Raw genomic sequence first — 26,476 nt, forward strand, 5'->3', positions numbered from 1 at the left:
CCCAATCCTTGGAAACTGTAAGCTAATAAATGTTTATTATTTTGAGCCACAACATTTTGGGGTAATTTGTTACAAAGCAATATATAACTAATATAGGCCCTCACAGGGTCATTATTTGAGTCCAGTCATGATTCAGGGTCTGGGAATTTTTCTCCTCTCATCCACCTATCCAACAGGCATCATACAAAGAAAAGGCACTAAAGAGACTTGCCTGAACTCTTGGTATTGGTGGTGTAACATATGATTCTTTACTTCTTTTCTGTTGAGTCTAAGGGGTTTTTGCTAAAGCAATTTTTCATCTGGGGCAAAGCACCTCTTAGCTAGTATATTTCCTAGTGGCAGAAAGTCCCTTAGGTAATTCATAAACCCAGAATCTCCAGCTCACTTAATAAAAAAATGCATTTAATCCTGCAACAATCCAGTGATATAGGTACTAGTCGCCTGATCTCCAAGCTGAGAGGATGAATATATTATGCTTTAGGAATGTACCCAAATTTGGAAGAATATTAAACGTCTTGAGAGTTTCTCTCATAGATATCCAATGACTTTGGCGTTGCAGAAAACAAAGAAGGCGAGGCATAAAGAAGGGGACAGATATACGCACTGAGGCAGACAGAAAGTACTCTTCTATCTCCCAAATGAGACCTTTTCAAGGACAACTTCATGAAAGGCTGTTTGAAGGCCTAATCAAGTTGACATGGTCCTCGACCCTCAATTCCCTTGAGGCCTTGGAAACCCAGCCAGCTCGTGCCTAAACAATGAGCCTCCACATTGCTACTTTCCTTTGAACTGCTGCCTCCTTTGAAAGAAGCAGCAGAGGGTCTCGAAGGGCCAAAGTGGCTGATCTCCATGTTTTCAAAGACACTGAGAGCTGGTGAATGGAAAGAGCTGTTTGTAACTTTATGTTGTGTCAGGAACTTGACAATCACCATCTGGGGAAGTTACATGATGTGGTTGAACCTGACATGGGATATAACAGACACCCCAGACATGCTGGTCTGTTCTCAGTACCTCAGCCAAAGGCTATTCACTGTTCTGGCCAGGCTTTGAAAAGGAAAACACCAGCAATCTGAAGCCAAACAGATCCTTGTCGCTCCCTGAGTCCTAATTCTGCTACTAAGTAGATGTGTCCCTTCACTCTAAATCTCGGTCTCTTTAACGCAGAGCTAGATAAAATGTTTTCTCAGATCTTTTCTACCTCTGACACTTTATGATTCCACAGTTCCTCCAGTGAGTCCTGAGAGGCTCCAAGTCCATGGAGAAAATGGATCCAACTTCTTAATTGGGGACTTCCACGAGTTAAGTATTCTTCTTGATAAGCATCGATAGTTTTTCTCGATTAGCACTGGCTATGTGAATGCCATCTTTTCAGCCATGAAAGACCTAATACACCTTGTTTTCCTTTGCTCTTCCTGGAAATAAACAGGAAGAAATGATGTATGGCTGTTTATGAATAATTCCCTTCTGGTGAATGTTATAGTTGATCTTGTCATCATTTAAAAACTCCTGAGAAATCCATATTTGAGGAAAACACAATAATTTTGAGTAGGGTATTTTTCAAAAAATTTCCCTGAAAACAGACTACTACCAAAGGGTATTGGAAAAGGGAATATCTTTTCTGTGATTCGGTTATTAATTTAATGAGAAGTCAATATGGGTATAGGGAACATTTTGCTTTTTAACTTCCTCTCTGGTATATTTCCTCCAAGTGACAAAATAATAACTATTCAAGGTGAGCAAACATAGCTTTTCCCCAGAAACATAGTCTAACACAGTCCTAGTAAAAATGACAGAACTACTGAGCTAGGCTTCTGTGGTTGTTTCAAATGCATACTGTTCCATAGAACCTTCTGTGATGGTGGAAATGTGCTGTCCAATACTGTAGCTCCTAGCCACGTGTGGCTTTTGAGTACTTGAAATACAGCTAGTGTGTCCCCAAACTGACTTATTTTATTTAATTTTAATTAATATATATTTCAAAATAGATAGCCACATGTGTCTAGGGACAACTGTATCAGATAGCACTAGTCTAAAGCCTTGATATGTCATTGCTAATTTGACATGTTTTTCATCCATAGTTTTTGAAGCACGTGCTCTGGTTAGACTGACTGGGTTAAGTCTTTCCTCCCCTTGGTAGCTATGTGACATTGGCTGAGAGACTTAACCTTTCTGAGCCTCGTAACAGTAACCACTGTACATGGCAATGGAATACAACGGGACGGATCAGCCTAGTTCCTTCTTGTTCCTACAATCTTTACTGAGTGAAAGGGCAGACAATGTCACAAAGAGGAGCCAAGCACCTGTTAGCTAAGGTTATCACCCCAGAAGCTCTGATTTTTAAAAAAGAACTCTATTACTTTATTCCCTGGATTTATGGTTGATTCCTTGAAGGAAAAGCAGCAAAAAGGAGGAAGGAGTTTTTGGCTCCTTGACCTGAGGGGCTGGACTAGCAGCTGCCCTCCCAAGACAGGGCTGGCAGCTAGGAGGGCTGTGGCCCACCACCAGGAACAGTTCAAAGCATTTGCCCCTTTGAAGCCAGGGCTGGCTCATCAGTCCATGCTTCCAAGGTCTCAGACCTCGCATCTTCGGTGTGTGCTTGGCTTGGGTGAAGATGACAAGGCACAATGAAGATAAATAAGACCCATGCTACTGAGAGCCCCTCCCATACAGCATCCCATTTAATCCTCACAACAACCCTGAGACATGGTGCGAATTGCACTCTCAGTTTGTCAATAAGAAATCTGAAGTTCAATGTCGTTAAATTGCCAAAGTCACACGCTTACTAACAGGTCGAACTGGGATCAAGCCAGGGTCTTTGTAGCCCTGTATCTGTGCACGTCCCCACCCCGTGACACCACACCGACAAGAAAGTGCAGATTTCTGTCCTCACCCCAGATACTGATTCACACTTTTTTCCAGCACCCTGGTTGACTCTACTTTTTTGATTTGATTTGAAGATCATACTTTGAGAAACATGATCAAAATTCCCTTCACTCTGGAAGGAACCCCAGAGTAGAGTTGCCTAAAATCAGATGTTCTCAACTAGAGGTGATTGGAAGACATTTGGCAATGTATGGAGACATTTCTGGTAGTCGTGACTTAAGGGGAGGTTGCTCTTGGCATCTGGTGGGTGGAGGCCAAGGACGAATGCTGCTAAATATCCAACAGTGCACGGGTCAGCATCTCCTCCCCCAACGAGGTATTATCCAGGCCAAAATGTCAATAGTTTTGAGGTTGAAAAATCTTGCCTTAAATAAAGCAAAGCCAGGAACTCTGGTAACTCTGCAAAAGGAGACCATAGCCTGAATGAACAACAACAAAAATAACAAATTTCATTCTTGACTTGGTTTCCAGCAGCCCAGGTTTCACGGATTTAAACAAATTTAAGGCAACGATTCCGAACTTTATCAGACCCAGTGCTCCTTTTTTATGACAAATACTTTTTAACAGCTCCTTTTCTATCCTGAAATAAAAGTCATCAATAATAAAACTCTCCATATAAATAATTCAGAAATATCAATATAATGTCATGATTATAATGTTTCAGGGAGAAATAAAAAGATAGCTTATAATAAAATAATAATATGCATTTTGATTTGTATAAAGCCAAACTAGAAGATAAAATAAAGTCATTGGAGGCCTGTGCCTATCTGTAGGGTCACCAAGAAGGCAATGGCCAGTGGATCCAGATGCGTCCTATTACAGATCGGTGGTGTCACGATTTTCTAGAATAGCAAACAACTTGTGCTACAGTTCCAAACAAAACGAAACACTCTTCTGATTTACGTAGTAATTTAATTCCAGAAACATTCAATGTTTATGAAAACTATGCCCCAAATACTTTTTGTTTATTTGTAAAATGATGTGCCATCTATCCTCAGATGATCTGGAGCATGGTTTTGCACACACGGATGTCCCGCAGGACCAGGGGTGGGGTGCGGTGGGGGTGTCCTTCCTTGTCCTGGGCTTTATGAACAATGAGGGATGTCTAAAATCCCAGCTGTGGCTCATTAATATCCAAGGCAACGGCCACCCCCCCACCCCCATTGGTGGGAAAACCAAAACATGCAACAAAATATCCTAAACTCCCTCTAAGGGTGTACCCTTTGCAAAACCACGGATTTAAGAAATTTTAGAGAGTTGTTTTGATTATGAACCATTTCTGTCTTATATGCTGATTTTAATACTTAACCCCACCTCTGATCCTTGTCTTTCCTCCCTGAAGGATGAAACCTCATATATATGGAAAGCTGAATAGCGTTTGTGCCTTAAAAATTGTAGCCTCAATGCTGACCATCTCTGCCATGACCTGGATGGTAATTCTTTTCAACATCCCACTCTGTTGGATGTGTGGTCCCTGGAAGTGTTCCTTTTTTCTATATGTACGAAATCTTTCTAATGAATTTGGTACAGAATAATATTATTTAATGGATATTTAACAGATGTTTAACGGACAGAAAACCATGCTGGAAAATGTTATGCTGGTAGCTGCTATGTAAAACTGATGAGCCCTGACCCCTAAGGCCAAGTTTTAAGTATTTTAGATGTTTCTCAATTTACTCACCAGGGCTAAAATTATGAGAATTTTCCTCTTTGGCTTCCACTGTCTCCATCCCCATCCCCATTGCACTATTGCACAAATTCTTTAGGATCTCAAGTAGTGGGCTGCACACTCTGCCTTCCTGGGTGCTGGGAGCACCACAGGGATCTCAGCCATATGCCTGTAAGCAGGTTGCCCAGTGACTCTGAAACAGCCCTAAGCAGGAGGCTCACAGTCCTCTCAGAAACAAGGAGGAGCTAGCTTTCACATTTGGTATTTTGTCTTCTCTCTCATTCTTTTGGCAATCCGTGTTTATCAATATCTTTCCATTTTTTTCAGGCAGAGAGTAAGATCTGGCTGCTTTGGTATGCTGATAAATGTTTATAACACTTACCAATTGTCATGGTGTAAATACCCCCATATTGTCTGATATCACACTATCAACTAGATATCACTTAATGCGAAGTTGGGGACAGACACACAGAAAGAGATACGCAATAGCACATCATTATATAGTAGTCCCACTATTCAAATAGACTAGATCTAAGTAACATCAAGAACGTAGGTAATATAGAACATTTTGAAATGATTTTAGATTTACAGAAGAGTCGCAAAGATAGTACAGAGGATTCCCATATGCCTTACACCCAGCTTCCCCTAACAGTGACATCTTTTATAACCACAGCATGTTTAGCAAAATGAAGACATCGACATGGGTACCAACACATATCCTTTTGTGAAAGGGAGGTAATGTGATATACCTGGCACAAAGGCAACTGTGCATATTGCCTAGTCTCTGTAATCTATACAATACCTTGTAATGAGGCATCTTGACTCACTGTGCTGAGCTTTATTTGCCTGAAAAAAAGAAAAAGAAAAAGGTTTAGTTAAAATCTGACTATGCCTATACGATTCTGTTGCTTTGATAAATTTCATCTGTACTGTGTGTCAGGATAAAAAAAAAAAATTTAAACTATTGAGAATAAAAAAAAACCAAAACATAAAGCAATTGTAAGCAGGAGAATAATATGAACAGATAAGAGTTTTAAAAAGATGATTCTGGAAGTTATGAAAAGAATGCATTGGAGCAAAGAGGCCAGCTAGAAAAAACAATTGTAACAGTCCAGGCAGGATTTAATGAAGCTTGGAATTAAGGCAATTGCAATAGGGATGGAGAAGCCAACATGGCTTCGAGAGATAGATGCTAAGGTGATAGAATCTACAAGACACTGTAGCTGAATGACGGCTACTGAGAGTTCAGTTTCTGACTTAAAGGGAACACTGGAGCTGGACAGGTATCGAGTTCAGTTTCTGACATGTTGGTTGAAGTGTCGATGGGATCGCTCAGAAGCATGAGTGGATCAAGTTCATCCTCAGAAATTATTTTTCCCACACCCTAGACTATGGAATCACTTTGTCGGGTTGAATTTCATACATTAAAGTTCCTTATCTTTCCCTCTATAATGTAATTTAGAGAGCAGAAAACAAGAAGGTCAACGAGCTTCTTTAAAAGCTTGATTTCTTTCCCTTCTACTCCTATTTACTCTGAGAATAAAAAAGAATAAAGAAAAGGCAGAAAAGCTTATACCCCTTCCTTCTGCTCTTTCCTAGAGGACAACAAAGCAGGGTTGAGCAGTGATTTCATCCCTCATGGAATTCCAAGATGGACATCATCTGTAAAGTGCCTCCATGTTGGCTTGAACTTGCCTGGAACGTAGCTGCCCACTTGGGTGCAATCTGACACATGACGTAATAGTCAGCCATCTGGATGCATCGGTCCCAGCTGTTGGACCCTCTGCTGTGTGTGGGGGTTCAGCCTCCCCATCTGTTCCTGGGGCCTTCCCACTTATGTCTTCTCAGCTTGAGCCTCCAGCCATGACAGATGGCTCTTTCTCAGTATTGCAGATCATTTTTCTCTGATCGGTGTCTCAGTCTCAATTTGTGCTTAACATTTTCAACTACCCCCATCACTTTCATCACCTTAGGCATTTGTGGAGATTAATTTATACTACATATGCATACATATGTATGTGCATGTAATACATATGTATGCACACACATACATAACCTTATTCTCTTTAGCTTTCACACACGACAATGCAGGCTCGTAAAGAGTATTTCTACAATACTCTTGAATTTGGGTTGGATTCTCTACAGGGCTTTGGGTGAAAAAACGACAGGGCCTCTGACAAGTTGAGAATGATCTCCAAAATCCTTCCCCAACACACTTGTGAGTACTTTGAAACCACAAAAAATAAAATTTATCGGTCCCAATGGTCTATTCTATATTCTATTGTTCTGGTCAAGTAGCTTCATTTTTGGCTCTCAGAACCCGTCTCTGTAATTACAATATTCAAGTTCAAATAACATGGAGATTTTCCAGGAGTGGTTGAGAAAGACTGTCAGCAGACAGACTAAGTATGGCAGCTGTAGCCTGAAGCCAAGGACTATTCTCATCAGCAAACCCGGAACAGGCTTCTGAACAATGTCTTTTACCCCACCTGCTATCACAGTCATCATGGGTGAAAGCAGAATTCACACAAATACTTCACTTCCTTGAGGGAATATTTCAAAGCAATAGTAATTTCCGTTTATTATTTTATGTTTATGATGCTACTGGTTCCTTTTAAGACGTTACATCTAAAATAGTCTATTTCACATCATTTAGCAACCTTTACACTTCATATAGTTGATAAATATTACTTCTATTGCAGTGGTTCTCAACCAGGGTTGATTTTGCCCCCCAGGGGACACCTAGAAACGTCTGGAGACATTTTGGTTGTCACAACTTGTGAGCGGCCTGCGGGGGGGAGAGGCAGTGCTACTTGTTTGTCTAGTAGGTTGAGGCCAGGGATGCTGCTAAACATCCTACAGTGCACAGACAGCGCCCCCCTCCTCCAATTGCCGCCCAGCAAAGAATTGCCTGGCCTCAAATGTTAATAACACCAATTTTGAAAAGCCCCACTCTATTAGATTATACATTAATTATACCACTGCCATGCTGACAACTGAATCTGATGAGCCCCTGCTTTTTGAAAAGGAAAGCCTGAGAGTGTGGAATTCCAGAGGCCAATCTCTCCTTCTTACAGGATGTTTTGACCTGAATGAAGACTCATCTCAGAAACTAAAGACTTTTACATTTATCTTGACTACATTCCAGGGGCCAGTCAGAATGTAGGGGCTGGCATAAGGGGATGGAATCGTCTGTTCTGCCAGACAATTTCTATCTCATTTTGGTGAGTGTCTTGGGACCTGAGGTCTTCCCCTTCCAGGCTTTTCTCAAGATTAAGGATTTTCTTAGCCTATAGTCCCCTCATACAGCTTAATCATGCTCTTCAAGAAGCAAACAGAATTGATACACACAAAACAAATGCAAGATCTCCTGATTGATTTATTGGGTTAAAAAAAATAATAGTGGTACCAGCTGGGCTTTGGAGAGAAACTTGTGACCCTGTGAAGGTCTGCATGGATCTCCACGCTTTCTCTTTCTACTCAGTCATGAAACTTCCACGAAGCCAGTCTCAGCACGATGTTCCATTTTCTTGAATCTGCAGAGCCAATGTTCAAGAGAAGGCTTTTTTGTTGTAAGCCCTCATTTAAAAATTTTCAGTATATATGCTCTTAAAAAACAAAAGAACAACTTAAAAATCTACTCTTTGAGATCAGCATTTCCAGATTACAGCATTATAGGGGGATGAGATTTCAGTTTTCTCATCCTCAAACGTTACACTGCCCCTAGTGGTGGAATCTAGAGGGGCCCAGCCCTCTTTAGGTGGACATATGATCTTCCTTTTGTCACTGGTCAGCTTCTCATATAGTTTCTAGTTCCATAAGAAAGAGACTGTTAAAAATGCTAATACTTTTAAGTGGGATGATGGTATTATGGTTATGTGTTTTAAAATTATCTTTATTTTTTAGAGATAAATGGTTAACTCTTGGTGGATAAAACAATAGAGTCTCTGGAAAGTGCTTCAAAATAGTTCAGGGGGAAGGGTGTTGATGAAATAAAGCTGGCCATGAGTTGCCATTTTAAGCTGGTGATGAATACATGAAAGCGTATATAGAGTTGGAACGACTGATGACCTAGAGAAGAAATAGCCTAAGAAACAAACATTCGAGGACATCATATGACAGGAGGTAGATTTCAGAGAATATAGTCTCTCAAATTACCTCTATAAATTCAGTTTGAATCTTGAACATATTGAAAATATCACTCTCCACCCCGGTCATTTTGCCACATTTGAAAGCATTTAGAAAATGAGGAGAGATGCTTCTAAGCCATATTATTTCATATTTGGCTAGATTTTGCTCTTGATGCATTTCCTAACATGTTGGGAGTCACACTGGACAAACTTTGCACTTTTAAATATCAAGGGTTTATTTAAATTTTGAAACAATTCACTTTTTCTAAAATCTTGACTTTACGAAGTTGATATCTGCATCAATGTGATCAGAGGTTTTATAATAACATTTAGGTTGATGTCACTTTCTTACTCTCCCTTAAAATAAAGAATTGCATAGAACTGTTTATTCTTCCATTAGGTAACGGGTAGATGAAGCTTTCAAGCTGCTATCACTTTTTCCAAATAGATTCATTCATTCTTACTCCTAATTAATCTGCACTATTATGTAGCAACCAAATAAATAGTCTCCTAAAGAAAGCATCCTCTCCTTGGCTGTTCCAGAAAACTCTGCTGACTCATTTGCAGTTGGACTTGAAGAATTTTTCAGGCACATCCTGCCAAAGGAACCATACTCTCTCTGAGCCTCTCTGACTCTCCAAACAGGATGCTCACAAGAAGCTCTGCTTTGGGTTTTCAGTATCTAGGCAAGTGAAGAAGTTTGGTGTGGCTTTGGGAGCCAGTCCTAAAGAACATATTCTACAAGTTAAAGACTCCCTTGCTATGTTTGTTTGTTCCTGTCATTCCTTTAAATGTGTATCAAATGACCTTTGATGCTCAGGTCCTGAGCTCACAAGGCCTGGACTGGGGCCATTTTGGTTGCCCCTTCCTATCTGGGTGTTTCTTTCAGAGACTCTGTCTAGATGATGTGACTAACCAGCAAGGAATGATATGGAAGCGACTCAGCTGAGTGAAAATGGTTGGAGATAAGAGTCTCAGCAGCCAACAATAACAGACACAGCAGTGATAGCAACAACACTAACATATTCTAAACTACACATACATAAGGTGAATCCAAATAATAAGATCAAACTCAATTTGCAGAACAATGCTTTTGATGAAATCTTGATACATTGAAATTGAAATGTGAATATTTCCAACTGAATTTAATGGAATTGATATCTTCCTACTATTTATTTTAGATATGATGGTTTTGACTGATATGAGAGCAGATATTTGAACCTGGTATAGCTAGTCCTTATATTTTCATACTTGATTACCTAATTTATTCGAATCTACCTCATGCTGGTGTGGCCTATGTTGTGTATACAAGTGGTCAGTCATTAAAATCATGCCTAGTAGAAGAAATTGAAATCAATCTTCAGCTTATTACCAATGGTATTTCTGTTTCCTTGATGGAATATCCCACCCTTCAGAAGACATGCCTTTCAAGAGTTCAGTAGTAGAGTTTTACTTAAAGTTCCCGGAGACAGAGCTAGGAAGCCAATCAACTCCACTCAACAGAGGACACATGAAGTAAGCAAAAAAAAAAAAAAAAAAAAAAAAAAGCCCAGAGAATAGGGTAGCCCAGGGTCTACCTGGGTAAATCACTTCAATTCTCTGGGCCTCGGTTCCCTCATCTGTAAAATGAGGGTTGAGAATGATTAATCCTTAAGTTAATTTGAGTTTTTGCATTCTCATGGTATATTTACTGAGGATGATTTTCTAGATAAAGTCACTATAGGAAATGCAAAAACTACTAAGACATAATAACCACCCTCGGAATGCTTCAAATCTCATTGGAGAAAATATTTCAGCTAAAAAATAGCTAGTATATGCTGTCTCATGTGATGGTGATAGGCAGATTACAAGTGCTCTGTCCTCAAACTTGAAGAAGCCTCTATTTTGGCAGCTGTTTGGTAGGAAATGTATACAGAGGAATATGATGAGGACTTGGCCCAAGAGTTGATTCTAACTGAAATGGATTCATTCCCAGTACTGAGGTTGGAAAACGAACACAAAAGTAAGGGACTTCACAATCTGAAAGCTTCTGAAGGGCGTGTTACCATATATGGCTAGCATTGCAATTCAATATGGTTCAAACCCCAAGGGGTCTTATAAACTGTGCAGGATGTAGGTTAAGTCAAGTTGCATTGGTCAGGAAAGGCTTCCCAAAGAGGGAACAGTTGAGATAGGCCTGGAGTTTTGGAAGGAAGCCATTCCAATGGAAATCAATATGATAATTTAAATTAATGTTTCCCATACATGGCTGTGTGGAGTTCAATAATGTATAATATTAAAAATTCTGATTCTGGTGTTCAGCCAGATTTAAGAGCCCATGCATTATTAGTCATATTTCCATGGAAGCACTGTGTTCAAACTGGGAACTTTCAGCTCAAAGGAGAGATGTAAAATTTGGAGAGAGTTCAGAGAAAGCAATCAAAGCCATTAAAAGGGTGGTGGAATTCTAGAAAAACAAAGGTAAATGAAGAAAAAAGACTTTAAATATGCAAATTGTTATTATATGGGTGGTAAGTGACAGTTGTTCTCTGGGTACATTCAGAATGAGAAAAGTGGGAGTGAGCAAATATGGGAGCAGTTAGGATTTAAAACAGATGTGCAAGCAAAGTCCTGGCAAGATCGGTGAGATGCTGGGAAGAGTGGAGATGATGGTATCTGTTTAGAGGTTTCCAAGGTATAATTTGCATTGATTTCAAAAGATGGGAGCTAGACAAGGCAAAATATTATTGCTTCATATATATTTGGATTACTCAGGGCTGACCCCTTACCTACATCTGCTAAGGAACCACAAACAAGGATACATTTGCAAAATTTGGATTCACGTGACTAGGGGTCCTAGCCTATATCTGATGATTGTAGACGCTTTGCATGTGCTTGGAGGATGGAGAATACGGAGGGAGAGATCTTTTCTGCTCCTATAAATGTTGGAGGACAGAACAAATTGCACTGAATTTTTAAAAATTCTCAGACTCTCTAGCACTTGACCATGACAGAGGTCCATTGCCATTGGTCCGCAAAGTGGAGACTGAGCCTAGAATTAGAACATAGAATGTTAGATCTGGAAGGGAGCTAGTCTAGTGCTTCCCCAGCTGTGTTTTAGAAACAATCAGAGTGGGGATGTTATGAGTCTTCCACTAGAAAAAAAAAATTCTGTGGTTATATAAGTTCATATAATGCTGTGTTAAAAAAGCTAAACAGATTCATTTATTGCAGGATTCTCAGGGCTTGACTATTCTAGAAGGGCACAGTAACAAGCAGATGCAGCAATGTATCTCATCAGATCATTTCTCATGAAATACACTTTGAGACAAAAAAAAAAAAAAGGATCTGGACCAACTCTTTCCTCTATCTCTTAACAATAGCATCCTGAAGTTCAGAGAGATGAAGAGTTACCTGATGTTACATGTAGACAGTAACAGGTTGAGGCTTAGAAACAAGTCTCCCAACTCTTTGAAGAGTGCCCTTTTCTGTTATAGCTTATACATCCACATTAGCCAAATAGTTACCACGTCCAGTGTACATTTGGGACAAACCAGTGTGTACATTCGGTATCTATCCAGTGGAACAACGTTGATAACCAAAGCCAAAGGGATCACTTGCTAAACTCACAGTGCCATGAGGACGTAATGTGATCTTGACTAATAAGAAAAGTTGTGACTGGTACTGATCTTATAATCATCATGTAGACAATCTCAGGCCAACATCTTAACGTACCCTGTATTATATTGCAACATAAAGTTCTCTGTGAAGGTTTCAATTTTCTGTAGACTTTATGAATGCTATTCTAGGATTCTAACATGCGGTTTATATGTATATATACATTTACCTCAAGCATGGGATGGAGGGTAGAAAAAGGCAATGCACTGCAGATGGATGTTGAGAGTGAAGCGACTTGCTTGATAATGCTACCCATTAGGTTGTTTCTGATAGTGATTCTTAATAATATGTATGTATTCTTTATGATATATATTCATATATGTATTTCGCTTACCCCTAAGGAATAGAAAGCATCAATCAATTATCTAGTAGCAGAAGATCATTATTTAAGCATACATTTCCTACTGTAATCTACATTTTTGACCATTTTATACAAAATGGAATTAATTTAATTTTGGACAAAAGATACAGAGTAGTTAAAAAAAACTCGAACCAAATAATTGCCATTAGAAAAATTATTCAAGAGTTTTTTAGAGTGTTTGTTTTGTAGTTTTTCAAAGCCTGCTATGTTTGTGCCTGCTGGAAGAAGCTGACTCCTGCTGTCTGTGGCTTGGGTTGCAGAGGCAGCATTTCTGTTGGTATATTTTAGCTGTTTTTATGCTGAGATGAATAGGCTATTTGAAGTGAAGGAAGGACTGGTAGTTCCTGTTGGAATAAAAGGATCAGAAATCCATTTATGCCAAACCGTGAACACAGTTAGACAATGCGCTAAAGGCAATTTTTATTTGGTAATTACTGTCTTTGTTCAGAAGCTTTGCCAATGCTAACTGATTGAAAAGCTCCCAGAACAAAATAGTGAAAGGATACAGCTCCCTCATTAGCCTAAACTGCATTGAATTATTCCTGCCTTTTGTGACATTTTGGTTTTCTTTTTAAACAAAGAGTGAATGTGCTTTTTAACTTGTGTATTTAAATTCAAGGGGGATGGGAAAGGATCATTATCTCTCAACTTCCTAACCTTGTAAAGGGAGCCTTCTAAATGAGACCGACTGACTTGCCTATTTGAGAGCTTTGCATTTATGGCTGCTTCATGAAGGTCAAGAGTCAGCAAATAAGCCAAATGGCTAGACAATCTCCTGAAGACTGGAGAAATGAATCAGCACATTATAATATCTCCCCACTGAAAACACATACACACAGTGCCCAGATTAGCAAATACTGTTTCTCTGGCACTTTGAAAATCTATTATCATAAACGTTGACATATTTGGCCCTTGCAAGCAAGCAACTGCCTTGGTCCTTCAGGATGTCAGTGCAGAGAGAGAGAGACAGAGAGAGAAGGAATTAGGAATTACTACTTTGGTCACTCAAGACTTCCATGCAAGGTTGTAGGTAAAATAAAGTCTTTTCTGGATGACCTGAAAAATAAAGTCTTTTCTGGATGACCTATATTAAGTGAAAAGGTACAAGATGAATAAGTCACGGCCCCTCCATTAAGGAGGCTGGTAATTAAATAATCGCAGTGGTGCTTGTGGTCCAAATATTTATTATCCAAATATTCACAGATTGGAGAAGCAAAAGTCATTAAAAATATAACATTAAAAATACATACTAGAAGCTAGCAACCAGAGCAGTGACAGAAACAACCTCCAGAATAGCAAAAGCAACAACAATCAAAAGAAGCCTTAGCCAGATGGAAAGAGAAAACCAGTCAGAAGCCATCTGAAGCCAGAGATAAAGCTTTCTGCCCAAATTCCCCCTATAGGGAAGATGGATGCATCCTTGTCCATGCTTGCTAATTGTGAGAAGCTTTCACTGTCTACCAACTGCATTGAAAAAATTGCCAATCTAAATGGCTTAAGAAAGTGATCCACAGTAACAGATGGTTCTTGGATTTTCTAGTTATTGGAAATAACATTCCAGAGACACTATGTAATCCCAGAAGCTGGCACCTGTTTTAACCGCAGTAATTGTCAGATGACAGAGAATACATAAACCATCTGTCTTAAGTTTGATTATCCAAAGAAAATTATAGATACATGAGATCTGCATATTTTAAAGACAATTTAAAACTTCTATAGAATTAGAATTGGGTTATCCTAAATAAAAAATAAGATTTCTTACAAAATATATGTATATATATATACACTAGGAAATTGACCACTTAATAAAGTTTGTCTCTGACTAAACATCTTTCTTTATTTGACACTAAGGCATATCCCTTGCCTATTGTGTCAGTGTCTTTGCTAATCAGTATTTGAAGATGAAGATCTTAAATGAAAAGCCATTAAATCTGGCTAATGTTAATTGATGCCTACTTTATGGCAGTCATTGGACATAGAAAATAAATAAGTCACATTCACTCCATTAAAGCATTCTTAATCTAGGGAAGAAGGCCAGTAAGTAACTGTGTCATTGAACATGGATGTTGTAAAATCTAATGATGCAATGCAAATAGATTTTAAACTAAAACCACAAAGCTTGCTAACATGAAAGAGTTTACAAAGCTGATGATGCAGGAGAATGGCTCAAACCATTGGCAAAGCCAAAATAATGTGGTAGATCAAAGAACAAGTGTTGGCGAGGATGTGGAGAAAAGGGAACCCTCCTGCACTGTCGGTGGGATTGCAAATTGGTACAGCCACTATGGAAAACAGGCTGGAGGTTACACAAAGAATTTAAAATGGATCTACCTTTTGATCCAGCAATTGCACTTCTGGGTATTTATCCAGAGAAAACCAAAACAATTCGTAAAGATCTATGCAGCCCTATGTTCATGGCAGCACAATTTACAATAGCCAAGATATGGAAGCAACCTAAGTGCCCATCAACAGACGATTGGATAAAGAAGTTATGGTTCATATATACAATGGAATATTACTCAGCCATGAAAAAGAGAAATCCTACCATTTGCAACAACATGGATGGACCTAGATGTTATGTTGAGTGAAATAAGTCAGACAGAGAAAGATAAATACCATATGATTTCACTTATATGCAGAATCTAAGGAACAAACTAATCAAAAACAGACTCACGAATATAGAGGACAAACTGGGGATGGTCAGAGGAGAGGGGGTTTGGGGGCTAGGAGAAAGGGGTGAAGGGTTTAAGAAGTACAAATTAGCAGTTGATAGATGGTCACGGGGATGGGGAGCATGGCATAGGGGATGCAGTCAGCAGTAATGTAATGGCTAGGTGGAGGGCCAGAGGAGAGAAAGAGCAATCAGGGGGATTGTTTTATAAACTGTATAAATGTCTAACCAATGTACTATATACTTGAAACTAATAATAAAATAAAGTTAAAAATAGAGAATGTGGTAGAGTTAACATTGGAAGAAGAGAAAAATTAACAGGGATGCTGTGGAATACTCTGGGTGTATGCAAATACATTATCTAGGACAAGAGTCATTTGGAGTGCATGTCTTGTGTCTGCTTCTCACCTAACAGCAGCATTCCCATCCTCATCTCCAAATGAAGGGTAACAGAATATGCCACCCTAAAATATGTCTCTCTGGCATAAGTATTATTTTGAACTGATGGTTTTTGATAAAAAGCAGCAGACTCAAGAGCAGCTCTGAAAATAGAATTTAGTGCTCGCTTAGGCAGCACATATACTAAAACAGTAGAATTCACTTTTGTAAAAGAAATTTACATTTATAAGGGAAATACCTATTTTTAAGGTTGCCTCCCTCTGTGTATCAGGAAGACAAACTCTTATCAATGGAGAAGGCAACCTGACCCTTGTTTACTGTCCTTTTCCTGGTCACCTCCCACAACTGGCCTCTCTAACCCTCAACATCTTTGCCTTTAGCTGAAGATAGTATTTAAGGTGCTGGCTTGGGCCATTTCAGGGAGTGAGTTTTCCAGGGTCTCTCCCATGTATACATAAGGTATACATGTTATGAAACTTATGTTTTTTTCCTGTTTATCTGTCTTTTGTTATAAAAGTATCAGCCAAGAACCTATAAGGGTAGAGGTAAAGTGATTTTTTTTCTCCTCTGCAATGTCATAAAATGAAGTTTGATAAAAGATTTGAATATCAAGGGCTTTAGAGAGGTCTTTGGGGGAAATTGATGAAATCCTCAAATGTTTTTGTGAAGATGACCTCCTAAAAATCAGCTGTGCATAAAGGGCCCTATAAAACTATCCTATAGTTTTTCCAGAACAATTAAGCCAAAGAAAAATCAATGTGTTACCATTCATTTTGAGAATATATAGCAATTTATATTCTGAATTTTGAATATGAGAGTGTATAAAATTATTTTCCTACTTTTTAAAACAAATGATTTTCTTTTTCAGAATGAAATCATAGTCTAATCTTTTTTTAATACTAACTGTGACACCTGTTTCCTATTTCATGTGAATTTATTTTATTTTATTTTATTTTATTTTATTTATTTTATTTTTTTTTAGGCGAGGCAATCCTTGGCTGACCTCACAAATTGCAAGGACCTTGTCAGCTTACAATCCCTTATTTTTTATTTTTTACCCGTACAGCTCCTGGTCTTCCTAGGGGGTCTCCCATCCAAGTACTAACCAGGCCCGATCCTGCTTCGCTTCCGAGATCAGAGGGGATCCGGTTTGTTCAGGGTGGCATGGCTGTAGACTTCACATGGATTTATTTTAAATGGCCTTCTTCAGATATAAATTATCCTTGGATAATAAAGACTTCTAGTATTTACGAAGCACTATGATAAGCATGTATAGAGAGATCAGTAAGCACAGACAGAAATGGGAAAATAGTTGAAACTTAAGGATTCTACTTTTGAAATATACTTTATGCGTCCGCACATTTCCTGTTGATATTTTACTGCAATACTCTTTTGAGTTAGATGCTGTCAGGGTTTTTAACCTGTAGGTACATGATAATGATGATGACAAATAAGTGACAATGACGATGATTGGTTTCTGAATTGGAGATAAACACCCAGCTCATATTAGCTGTCCAAAATGCTGGAAGCCCAAATTTGCTTCCTGTCTCTGACCTCTGATTTCATCCCTTGCTCCAAGGCAGACAGCCCCATGATTCACCTGAGTCACCTCTATGTTCACCAGATCATTCAGGGCCTTGAGGACTGCAGGCTCCTAAGCCACTCCTCTTGTTGGGAGAATCAACAAACCAGGGAAAAAGTGGACCGCAATAAAGTTAATTCGTGTATCAGGACCCACAGAATGGCAGCCACCCCAGTGGCCCAGCCCACGCCACAAATCTAAACCTGAGTCGATCTGCACTTACAGGAGACACCTGGCAAGAAAACCTTATACCCACCAATCGCGATCGTTCCACTCAGCTTTAGCTAGCTTACCTTACCCTAGAAGATAAGGCCTTCTAGTCCTATAAGGAAATCCCTGACCTCCTAGGCCATCCTACCGTTTCTGCGTTGCCTCTTCTAATGCTCCATAGAACTCACTCTTGCCCAAAATCCCTTGGGAAGAGGGTGCCTCTGCTTGTGAAGCACCGTACTGCCCCAATCTATGGGTTGTTTTGAATAAAGGATACTAAACTCATTACTACACTGTTATTTTTGTCATTTGACAAGTGTTTGCTGATAATTCTAGAAAGCCTTCTCTGGAGCCAGCATTCGTATTCATTCCAGTTCCTTTCCTCCACCTTTTAGAAGCCTTGATTCTGGGTGATGGAAACCCAAGATCCAAAAGTAGATTAGCTGAGGCTGCTACTCTGGCGATTAATGCAGAATACTGGGATTCTAGTCCTCACAATGAAGATGTATGAATGTGGTGGATTTGGAGTCCAGTGACTAGGAGTGAAGCAGATGCCCCTTTATACATGTCCTATTGGAGATACTTCAAGTTCGGAGTTGGGGACACTGACCCAGTGATGTCACATTGCTCTTCTGTAAACTTATTCTTACTCCTATTTTACTTTCCTGCTGCTAAGTCTCTAGATGTTCTCCTCCAACTGCTACGATGCTGTTGAAGATTGGTGGTTTTAAGGCACATTCAACCTGTAGCCCAAATACTTCTGGCTTCCATCGGGGCCAGTCACATTGCAAAAAGACTCAACTGACATTTTAAAAAGTATGAGAACCGTATATAACTTGACAGAAATCTCTTAGACTAAGGGGAATATGATTCATAGCACACACATTTCTAAAAATCACCAGAATCATCCACCTCTACAGGTACACTAACTTGTCTGGGATGACGACCTCAGCTCCTCCCCCCCCCCAAACCCCTTTAAGTCTTACCTGAAGGCCCCTGGCTCTTCTCCACCTCAGCCTTTTCCTTTCAGGATTGCTTCTTCTGGAAGAATCTCTTTGCTTTCTCCAACGCAAAGCCGCTGGGCCTTCCCTTCCTCCGACTCCTGTCTCGCTACTCCGGGAGGGGAAACAGGGCCAGCTGCGAAGACTCGTTTTTCCTTCATAGTACCTTGATATTTAGGTACTCCGAAAACTTCGTCCATGTCACAATCGGATACTACCTTGAGCAAAAATTCTTCTAAAATTATTTTTCACACGATTCTGAACATTCTCCTGAAGTTTCTCTCCAAAGCAGGTTTGGCAAGCGTTTTCTGTAAAAGACCAGATAGTGAGTGTGCTTGGCATTGCGAGTTACACGGTCTCTGTGGCATCTACTGAACTCTGCCACGCTGGCAGGAAAGCAGCCACGGACACCGTGTAAGTGAAGGGTGCCTACGCTCCCGTAAACCTTTATTTTCAAAAGCAGGCTGGCGAGGCCTGCTCTGAAACTGTGGCTGTGCATCAGTACCACGTGCGGAGCTTTTAAAACTCCTGGTGCCCAGGCCACACCGCAGACCAATTAATTTAGGATATCTAGGGTGAGACTCACATCAGTACCTTAAAATTCCTCAGGTGAGTCCAAACTGCAGCCAAGGTTGAATCCACCTGCTCTAAAACCTCTCAGGAGCAAGCCAGCTGGAAATCGATTCGTTCTGTATCCCTATGTGAAGCATCATGACTCTCTGGTCCTGAGTGGTTGCAGGTACGCATAGATATTGCCCCACCCCCACACCTCGGGGTGGCCAGTGGGGTCCCCTGGGAGCGGCCCCATCACTTTACCCCAGGGGGCCCTGAATATGTGATCATTTTCCACATGTGCTTTGACCTGGAAAGTTGGGAAGCTGTGACTTAGCAAATGAGCACCCACAAATGCAAACGCTATGTCAAAGCTACCGAAATTCCTTGAACAGGGAGAAGTAGAGAATTTTTTTTTTTTGATAAAGCTAAATTTAACTATTCACTCTCTTCTAAACTGAGAAATATCAATGCATTCAACTGCTGCTTATTCTTAGTCCTACACGCTGCATTTAAAACTGTGATTTTAACAGGATTGTCTCTCTCTAGTGAGATTAAAAGGAACTTTGTATTTTTTGCAAGTAGATCAGAAATTCAGTCCACAGTCGAGCTTCTTTTCAAAGCTTCCAGAGCACATCTGAGTTTGCTAGTGGAGGACTGGATTAGACTAATACTTCCCTATTTTAACAGAGCCCAGGTTCTAGCAGATGAAAATGCTGCTTTTAGTCATTCTAAAGTCCAACTGTCCACGACTGTTTTACTTAAGTACACTTTCGAGAGACAAACTCTCTGTGGGTAGGACCCCATTGTACCTGATTTACTGCTTCCCTGCTGTCATTTAAGAAAGCCTTGCAGCTGGCCATCAGCCAGGAGACAAATCAGCTGCTTTTCTCTTCCTTGGCAAGCCTAGGACTGTCATGTACTTTCACGTGTCTTTGAAACATCGACCTAACAAGAAAGCATTTCACTAGGATTTCAGAGCTGGCTAAAATACTTTGTCCAGTATCGGGCTAGGATTATGAAGATCAAGGAGACAGTGAAACCCTGTGCACGTCCCTTTCTCCCCTCTCTTGCTTCACATTGGCTCATGGACTTTGGGCTGAGTCCCTGCAAAGCCAGCTCATTAACTCATGTACGTCTCACAGGTAGCTCAAGTCGTACGCACTCCCTAGGACTCACCGGTTTGATTCCAGAATCCTTATACGCGTTTACCGATGCAAGCTCAAGCACAGTTAAGGATCCTGGGAGAAAAGAGAGCAAGTAGGAGGTCTTTTTGGCATCTTGAAAGGCTCTTTGGAGAATGTCTCATGAGGGCAATGACTCGAGGTGGTCCTCTCCAAATTTTCAGCTCTTTCTCTGGCAGCTCTAGAAGAACATAAGAACAGTGATTTATTTGGAGGGTTGGCAGGGCCTCAGAGCTATGTTGGCAAAGAAATTCATATTATCTTGAGAAAATATTATTCGTGCATATACAAATGGGGGAAGGGATCTGATGGAGATTGGGGAGGGAAATAAAGTCTCCCCATTTGTTAGCTTCTCCTCATCCCCACAACCCTTGGCACTACTACTGAGTCCTTCAGATTCCCAGCCTGCGTGATCTTGTGTATGCCTGGAATGGGCTGGGCATTCTGCAGTGGCTAGCTCTGGCTCGAGTGAAGAATCAAGTAGCAATGGGAGTAGGAAAAAGGTATGCTGCAGAGGGTAACGGGTTCCATTAGTATCTTTACTCAGACTTTTCTAGAAGCCCCACTTTCTGTCTTTTGCTTAGTCAAGCCTCATCTTTCCTACTAACTTTTGTCTTGACCATAAAGCATCTCACAGCTATCCCAGGACTCAGTAATGGGCCCTCTTCAGACTTTCAAATTTATTCCTGAAATGAAAACAGCTACTCTACTTAGCGAAGGGAAGACTCTGCCTTGTGTGTACCCATGTTCCTCCTGGGCTAAACTCTGAGACACCTTCATGAAACTCCCAGGGCTAAAAATATATATAATAATAATTGAAAATTGAAAATCATGAGCTTCTACCATTTTTCTGGCATGTAACATAAAATACCTTGTGTTGTGTTTTACATGTTGGTTTTCTATATTACAGAAATTATATATAGTCACTGCAAAAATTTGGAAGACATATACAAAAAGAAAAAAAAGTGAAAATCAGTGTAATCCCCAGAATCCGAGATGAACACCAGTAACATTTTAGACTTGGTCATTTCGACCATAAATCCATGAATTTGTACGGGTATCTAGGCTATATACTGACTTAATACTAACATTTTTAAACCTATGAATTAATATGAATAATTTCCATGTCATTATTTTTATCCAAGATCATTTTTCCAAAGTCTTATTGAGATGTAATTGATATATGATAAACGACACAAATTTAAAGAGTACATTCTGGTGGCTTTTAACATATGTACATACTCATGAAACCAACACTGAGATCAAGATAATGAATATATTCATCGCCCCCAAAAGTTTCTTGCGCCTCTTCGTAATCTTTCTCCCCTCTCCTCCAGGCAACCACTGGCCTGTTTTCTGTCACTATAGATTCGTTTTTTCCTAGAATTTTCTATAAATAAACTCATACACTATGTACTCTTTTTGTCCAGGTTCTATCAGCATGTCATTGTCATTGTGCTATCAATAGTTCAATCCTTGTAACTACTGAATAGTATTCCATTGTACGGATATACCAAAATTTGTTTATCCGCTCACATGCTAATGGACATTTGGATTGTTTCTTGTTTGAGGCCATAACAAACAAAGCTGCTTTGAGCATTCGTGTACAAGTCTTTGTACGGTTGTACGTTTTCTTCTTCCCTGGATCCAAAGTGATTTTAATGGCTGTATAATACTCCACTGTATGAATGTACCAGTTAATTTAACCTCGATTTTTGATGTTTAGATTGACTCTTAATTTGAGTTCTCTGAAAGCAAGTCTAAGGTGAGGATTTGGGGGTGCATGTAATTTATATGAGAAGTGATCCCAGGAGGCAGAGCAGAAGGGGTAGGGAGAGTGAGTTAGGGAAAAGAACAAAGCCAAAAAGTGTGTTAGTGAGCTGTTGATCACTGTGAGCAACTGGAGGTCAATCCCATGGGGTCCTTAGAATAGTCCCCGAAATGGTCTCACTGGAGGAAGGAGAAGTTGGGGCATTCATTCCCCATCTCTTTCTCCCATTGGTGGAGGGGTGGTTCCCTGGGAGTATTAACTATCCCTCTATTCTCTGCTATCTTTGATGCAGGCAGAATGGCCTTCTGTGGCATTCGAGAAAGTCCTGAAGCAGAAAGGCCTTGAGCCATCAAGGTGAGCCTGGGGTGGGAGGCTGAGGCCACGCATGCATGGAACTACCTACCACAGGTGCGCTAAGAGCAGGAGCCTGAGGGGGGTGGCATGGAGCATACACGTGACTGCTTCAGTGGTTTCCTGTCTTGTTACACAGCATCAAACACCTTTGCAGTTACACTTTGATATATGCCCTTGATCATTTCCTGGAGATAAGTTCATCGACATGGAGTTGTTCGGCCAACGAGGATGCCCATTTGAAGGATTTCATCCCAGTAACATTACTCCCTGGAGAGGCTTCAATTTACCTTCTGAAAGGTTGTGTATGAGGGTGTCTGTTTCTCTGCTCCTTTGCCAATACTAAGCATTTTCACTAAACAAATAAGCAGACACTTGTCAAAATGCTTTACATTTTATGTCCAATTACAAACTCCATAAATTAAGAGACTATACCTTATTCATCAGACACTGTGTTCAGGAATGAACATACTTAAAGCACAAAGATTTGTCCAATTTTCGGGCCTCCAAAAATTAGCCCGTAAACAGACTGTGTCACTTTTCCCAGTCATCCCCTTCCGATATGACTCCCTGACTTGCCAGGCGACTGCCACTTTGCTGTTCACCAGCACTGGGTCCCAGGCAGCATGTTCCTCAAACTTTGCCAGGCTGGTTTGATGCTGGGTCCATGTTTGTCCCTGAACCTGACCTCTGTCTTCTATGTCTCTGGCATAATTCCTTGTGTCTTAACTGACAGCTCATCTTCATTGAAGCCTATCATGTAGTCAGGAAATATGGGACTTTTGAAGCCTCGGTAGTCCCAGAACCCAGGTCAGTGGCCCTGGCTACAGACTAATATGTCTGGTGTGGCTCAAGAGGCTACTTCAAGACCCTGAATCTTAATTAATTAAGATACATAGGAAGAGCTTTCTTAGCAGAGAGAGAGAGAGAAACAGTTGTTGGCATTTCATTTTGGACACGGAGCATGATTGCATACTCCAGGCCATGACCCAATTATGTTGCAGAGCTCCTGGGCTCTCCTTGGTCCTGGCTTTCACCTGCTGGGCTGGCGCCGCCTGTGGCCATGACACTTGGATCTCCCCTTCCCTGACAGCTGTGCTCCAGCAGGTGGTGTCAGCTACCTCATCACCCAGCTGTCTACACTGACATTTGATCACTTGAAGCTCTTTATTTGCTTCCATGTGCACATTTTGCCCTCTGTCAGCTCACCACCTAGCAGTTGTTTACAAATCTGTGAGTGGCCATTCCCCTGACGTACACGCTCGGCTTTGCAGGGCTGACCGCAGTCATCTGTCCTTCGACACCCCCAGATGGCTACATTTCAGGACTTTGTTTGACCAGCTCTTTGGCTTCAGGGTAAGGATGTGAAGCAGTGAGTGAAAACAATCCGTGGACAGAGAATAGAAACAAGGACAAACCTGGAAGCCTCTGAGGTATTGTTTGAGAGAATAGACAGTCCTGATGTCAGAGACTGATCCCACGGGATCCCAAACATTTTCTTTTCCAAATAATCTCTACTTAATGAACAGCAATTTTACATTTTCCGTATTTTTTGGCCTATTGAACAGACTATAATGACAGATTGACAGACTATGGACCTTGATGTGTGCGATCAAGGGAAACTGAAATTGTCCAAAGGGCACGTCCAGTAAATATGGTACTACTGTGAAGAAGGAATACGAAAGAAGAGGTACAGAGAAAGAGAACTGTCTTTCCTCCTCTCAAATTGTCATCAATATGAGAGTTCAGAGAAAAGAAAGTATACAAAAATCTGTATCTGTTCATAAAATCAATCATACCCAATGTTTCCCACCCTAAATACAAAACGTTCTTGAATAAATTATAACAAAAATGCTTCTAAAATAATAGAGGAACTCAAAAATATGAATGTGAAATCCACGGATACCAGGAAGAAGAATCTCTAAAGCAACAAAAAACAGCACAAACAATATTAGGTAGCAAAAAGAAACCCAATAAAGACATAAACATCATTAGTGGTTAGTTCACATTGAAACAACAGTAAGAGTATTTATAACTGGCAGATTAATAGACATTTTAATCTTTGACAATGTAAACTAGTGGCAGGCAAGGATTAAAGAAGAAAATGGAAACTCTCGCTGACTGGTCATAGGATCAAGTTCTTTTATTTTTTGCCCTGATAAGAATATATTTTAATACTGATCATATCCCACATCCAGTCCTAAATACAGCATATATTTTTTTCCCAATATATTTAAAAGACTGTAACAATTTCTTATACTTATCCTTCATTTGTCTCTTAAGAAACTTTTCCTCAAACACATTTATCATCATCATGAAAAGCTTTTGATTTCAATCCATACTCTTCAAATGGGCCCTCTCCATATTCTTTTTTGTTTTAGCATTTTTGTAATTATTATTATTTTTAAATAATCAAGCTTTTTAGTCTAGTACTTTTATAAAATATAAAATCACATGTTTGCAGATCATGGAAATATCAAATTATAATAAACATTTCTAAACACCTACTCTCAAGTTCTGTACTAATCTCATCATGGACCAGACTCTAAATCCATGGACGGAGGACGAGTTGAAAGTATCTCTTAAAATTAAGCAAATTGAAAAATATATATATGTCTACTTTATACTTCAACGACCAATTTCTAGAAATCTAAATATATATTGATTCAAGATAGAAGGAAACAACCTATAAGTATATATTAATAGGGGGAAGGACAATTATAGAATGGCCATATGGTAGAGGATTATTCAGCTGTCGAAGAAAATAAACAATATTTATATAGGGCTCACATTATTCACATATATGCATATGTTTGAAAAGCACAGAACACAAGTATAGAAATACATGTATGTATATGTAGTACGTACGTGTATGACACACATACTCCCAAATGGTTAATGGTATTTACCTTTAGTGATAGAATTGGTGGGAAACTTGGATCTCATAAATTTTATTCTATAACAATATTTCTGTTTAGAATCTTTCTCAGTCTGTCACTTGGAGCAATCACTGCAGTTTCCATTTATTCCTGAGTATGTCATCAATGACAAGCAGCAGCATGTAAGGAACACCCAAGTGTCTGCTGGAGTAGAAACTCCAGGCTTCTCGGAAAGCAGAAGTGTCCAAACATGTGGCCAGATCCAGAAGAAGCAACCCTGTCTATTAGGGCCTCCCCAGAATCCAGCATAAACAGATTCTTTCTGGCCCTGACTAGGTTCCCTGCTCTGTGCCAGGGGCTGCAGAAACCAGGCCCAGAGTGTCAGACGTGTTTGTACAGGCTGGGCCATCTTTACGGGGAGCTTACCAGCTACCTAGAGAATCCAGACAAAACACAAATGAAGCCCTTTAGTCAGCACCATGCATTACTGAATGTAGAACAAAAATCGGAAGCAGGATCCCATTAAAATGAGAAAGAAAACAAAACTTTCTACACCATTGTACTAGTTAATACAATTCTAGAACAGATATAGGAACATTGTTCTTAAAAATGAGAAAAAAAGTATTATTAGAAGATGTTATAATTTCCTATTGAGAAACCCCCAAGATAATTAAAAAGTGGTTACCTTTATGGAAGTTTAATAAAATAGCTGGTTAAAGATAAGTGTACAAAAGTAACAGCTTTCCTGCCCTCCCCAAGGTAACTAATTACAAGTATATGACATGTTGGGAGAATGACACTCTACCTCAAAATATCCAGGTATAACCCTAATTTAAAAAATGAATCTATGTAAGGAAAGTTGCAAAATTCTCTGAGAGCTCAAAGAAAATATGAATAAATGAATACATAGCCCATGTAATGGGATAAGAAGACTGAATGTTACAGAAATTTGTTTTTTCCAAGTTAGCATATTAATTTAACACAACTCCAAGGAAATTAATTGAACTACTCTGCTAGGTATTGAAGCATAATGCAATTTTTTTATGATTGTTACTTTTATTTTATATTCGTTTATATTTTATATTAGTTTCAGGTATACAGTACAATGGTTAGACATTTATATACTTTATGAAGTGATAATTTTTTAAAAATTATGTCAGCAGATCCTGGTTTAAT

General features: G+C 39.7%; 1 pseudogene; it reads right to left on the bottom strand.

Moving 5' to 3' along the window:
- Positions 1 to 16,827: 16,827 nt before the first annotated feature.
- Positions 16,828 to 16,946, bottom strand: LOC120611933 (uncharacterized; annotated as a pseudogene).
- Between the last annotated feature and the right edge of the window lie 9,530 nt (positions 16,947 to 26,476).

Source organism: Pteropus medius, unplaced genomic scaffold (assembly GCF_902729225.1).
Source record: "Pteropus medius unplaced genomic scaffold, Ma_sr-lr_union100, whole genome shotgun sequence".
Lineage (NCBI taxonomy): Eukaryota > Metazoa > Chordata > Mammalia > Chiroptera > Pteropodidae > Pteropus > Pteropus medius.